This window comes from Poecilia reticulata, linkage group LG22, assembly GCF_000633615.1.
Source record: "Poecilia reticulata strain Guanapo linkage group LG22, Guppy_female_1.0+MT, whole genome shotgun sequence".
In the NCBI taxonomy this organism is placed as follows: Eukaryota; Metazoa; Chordata; class Actinopteri; order Cyprinodontiformes; family Poeciliidae; genus Poecilia; species Poecilia reticulata.
The window spans coordinates 10,443,338-10,447,636 of NC_024352.1; the positions used below are offsets into that span (position 1 = coordinate 10,443,338).

The 4,299-nt window shown below is 40.6% G+C and overlaps 1 long non-coding RNA gene across 1 annotated transcript; it reads left to right on the top strand.

Moving 5' to 3' along the window:
- Window positions 1-241: 241 nt before the first annotated feature.
- LOC103458284 (uncharacterized) lies at window positions 242-2,870 on the top strand. The gene is made up of 4 exons (XR_532560.2): window positions 242-282; window positions 354-496; window positions 663-1,035; window positions 2,343-2,870. It is a non-coding gene; the product is annotated as an uncharacterized LOC103458284 (long non-coding RNA).
- Window positions 2,871-4,299: the final 1,429 nt, after the last annotated feature.

Here is a 4,299-nt window from a genome sequence, read left to right on the forward strand (position 1 = left end):
CTGAAGGGTGCATGCGTCTTTGTTCTCCCACTGTTGCTACGGTCGCGGCTACATGTCGGCTTGAGGGTTTGGGCGACTCCTCTGCAATCGTAAGTGGCAGTTTTGCTATCCGTGGCTGAGATTATGGTTGGTTTTTGGGTGCTACACCTGTCGTGCGTTTCTCCAGTGTTGCTCTGATGGCGTTGCCGGCTGCAGCTGGGGGTTGCTGTGGCGTGCGGCTTCCGTCTGGTCCTCACCTGCTGACCCGCTTCCTCCCGGGTTAGGCTGTGTTTCCACCCCTGGGTAAGCTACCTGCTATTTAGCTTTTGATTTGTTTTATCTGGATCCATCGTGAATGGGTTTTTCTGTTTCAGGCAACTGATTGTTAGGAGCTGCAGTGCTTTGGAGCTCTGCTGTCTTGTCTTGCCATTGTTTGTTTTGGCCGCTCTCAAATAAACCCGTTGCGGATTGGACCGGCTGTGTGGGCGGGGCGTTACTCCTCTGGCTCCATAGAAGGGTATTTGGAAGCGGATGACGATTTGTTCCATTGTTTTATAGTTTTGTTTTGTGATTTGAAGTCACTAATCGTTTTTTTTTTTTTTTTTGACTAATTTCTTTTGCATTGCATGTTTTATTTCTTTTGGAATAATTGATCTTGTCTGTCCTTTTTCCTTTTGTTCCAGGGACCGAGTAGAAGGCCTGAAGCCTCGTTTTTAACGAGAATCGTTTTAAAGAATTGAATAAAATATTGTGCATTGAAGAATCTGTGTTCGGGTGCATCTTTTTACTTTTAAAAAGATCACCACCTGCTGGTCACATTATTAAAACGTATCTGAAGTGTAAATTTTAACTCKGATTCCCCACATAAATGAGTTTTTAAAATGTATACTCAGGGCCACATRGTTCACAACTGGAAGGCCCGCTGGTTTGTGCTGACGCCCGATAAGTTGCTGTACTACAAATATGAAGGAGGGAAACGGGATTCATGTCGGAGAGGGAAAATCCTGCTGAAGGACTGCCTCATAACATGTCCGTTCCTGGAGTGAGAATCGGCGGGTGAGTTGTTCGGGAACATAAACACACTTTAGAAAGGAAAATGACTAAATTTACACRACAACCAAATGGCATCAACTTAAATTTGGATGAAAGTAACATTAAAAAAACAAGAACATGGTTTCACACTTGTACATACTGTTATACATTGTCTTCTTTCTTTGGTGTGGATGGGTAATTTCCATTCTGAAAAATTGACGTTTAAGTGGAAAAACATTAAGTTCGCACAGCCTTTATTTCTGTTATGATTTCTTGCTTTCAGGTAATTAAAACATTTAAGAGTATATTGGATCATATCAACATTTTAAAAATGTGAACTTCATAAAGTGTGTTTAATACTTTGCTGAAAAGTTGTTGCAATCTAAAAACAATAGTTTAAWCCAGGGGTGCCCAAAGTCGGTCCTCAAAGGCCGGCAATCCTGTGCGTTTTAGTTCTCTCCCTGGTGGCGGTAACAACCTGAACAGCAAGTCAATGTTCCTCTTAGGCCTTCTAACGAGCCATCATATGATCCAGGTGTGAAACCAGGGAGAGAACTAAAACATGCAGGATGCCGGCCCTCGAGGACCGACCTTGGGCAYCCCTGGTTTAATCTGACTGAATATTTAATTTTCTACAGAAGTACCTGTAGAATATTTAAATTTTTTCCAATAATGACACAATGCCATAATTATCAAGGTTATTGTAGAATTMGAATTTCATGCTAATGTTTAAATGTAGCTAGTCTATAATGCTGAAGAACGGCTGCCTAGCTTTGCTAGCTAATTAGCAGGTAAAATGTTAACAGTATCGCAAGTGTATGAACTCAATTGTAAAAACATTACCCGGTTTGGRGTCATTAAAATTATAATATAGAATAATTTTCTATACACCCATCTCCAGGAAACGTTCCGGGCGAGAGGAGGGGTCACCGCCTCTCGCCCATTGATCTTTGCAAATAGCTTGCAATTAAGTATTAGCAAAGATCAATGTAATTTTCACAGGTGGCAGAGAGCTGTTAGCAGCTACTGAAATAACTAAAAAAAAGTTACTTTTAATGTAACTTACTTTCCAAATCAAGTAATCAGTAATCCAAGTTACTTTTTCAACTAGTAGTCCAATGAGTTACTTTTTCAAAGTAACTATGCCATCCCTATTTTTTTTTTTACGCCACCTGCTGCACATCCACACCTTCAATAATATTTATTGCCACAGCAAGGTTGTTTCTTTTGTCCAAACCCGACCTCCTTTGTCTGCCAATCATCAAAGCTCACGATTTGCTCTTTTTTTCTTTTTCTTTTTTCCTTCTCACTATCTTTTGTTCAAACTCCAGACCAAGCATGGAGTGGATCACTTTTTGGAAGCCTGTTTCAGAGAGGAGAGGGATGAGTGGGCTGCTGACATCACCATCGTGGTCAACAAGAGGCTTTGTGGCCCATCAGAACTCATTTCATGCACTGACAGTTTGACTGAACATGGACTCCCTTCAGAACATTCTCACAAGATTGGACTTGAGAGACTGATCTGTATTATTCTATCCTGTATAGAGAGTGAGGGGTGGATGTTTACCTTAATACACATGATCAAAATGTGATATGCACTAATTGTACATTTTTATTAATGGTTTTGCATTCTCAAATATATCTATAGATAAATATTTGACAATCCCTCCAGTCAATGTCATTGTGATAAAAGACGACATTGTAACTGATGCTGTTTGTTTCAAATTATACTAACCAGTTTAACTCCACCTATGTAAAAGCTTCAGGAATATATAAAAAGTTACTTTTAATATTCACTATTAAGTAATTTTCTTTCTTTATAGTTAATATTAATTGTATAATATGAATATAGTAATTGATTGTAGGAAGTGTGGTCGATTGTCTTCAATAATAAAATTTTTGTCTTAGTTGTATTTTTCTCTTTTCTGCTGCAGGTGTCTTCTATTATTACTATGAAAAGATTTTACGTTTTTCAAAGAACTGGCACTATGAGAACTCATTAGATGTGATGCTCGTTTTATCCACAAGGTGGCGGTAATGTAATAACATGGAAGCTGACAGTCATAAAACCCCGAAGAAGACAAACGTTGAATGTTCCAGCGATTCTCTACATCTTCAGTCCAGCTTAAATGAGTTTATCTGCGAGCAGTTTACTGCTGAAGAAACATTCACAGCGTTTAAAAAAATGATCGTCAAGTCGGAGGAAGAGATGGATGATCAGCGCAGACTGCTGGATTTCTCCCGGACTCCCTGGATAATCTTRCACCGAATAGGTAGGAAACACCAGCGTTTGGACGCAGGTTACGGTCTTAATGTAGAAGGTTTCTGTATGAGGATCATTGGGGCCTGTCCATAGCATTACATAGGACTGCCTCCCATGTAATGCATGGCAGGTACCTATTGTTCTACACCTAATAGAATGTCTCTATTTATATATATATATTTTTTTCTTTTCTTCCATTACTGTTAATGCGGCTTGTACCGCTGCGTGCACCCCCACAAAAATGGTATCAAAACGTGCGGCTCGATGCGCCTAGAAGGGAGCTACTGTTTTTATTGGGTATGGGAGTTATGATGGTGACGTAAAAAGCGAAATTTCCAACTGCCGAAACGCAGAGTGCAACTGACACCAACTGCCTCTCTGTTAGAGTGAGAAACGGAGAGCATTTTTGACCCCAAAATAATTTTGAAATTGCTCTCATGGCTGCAAAAATTGCTCTATTGCAGGGGCGGAGCTATCCCGGGCCGGGCCGGATGGGGGCCCGTGTCTGGAGGTGCCAGGGAGGGAGGAATGGTATCAGGTAGCTTAAATGTCTGATTATAGACGGAGAAAGTGCGCCCTTGCCTGTTGAGAAAGGTGTATTTAATGTTAGTTACCTTCCCCAATGGAATATATACTAGTCAGCCCCAATGGCTGTTTCACTCATGGTTTAGCTGAAATGCTTCCTGGGTAAAAATCAAAAGACCGTGGTACAACCCCCGCCGTACCGTCCCCATGCTTTATTAACCCCGCCGCCAGGGGGTAAACAATGTAAACAATGTAAACAATGTAAACAATGCTTGTTTACATTTCTAGGGAGGAAAAAAAAAAAAGCTTTTTTTTTGTTTAAAGCCGGGCTGCAAGCGTCTTTTCCTCTTAGCATTTCACTAGCAGAGCAGATGTATTACTACAGGATAGGTTTATGGTTTTCCGTCAGTGGGGTATCTGCACAGGCGATGTCAGGTATCCTGATCGTGTTTGTGGAACTAAAATTCACAGATTTCCAAAATCTGAAACGGAAAGCCTTG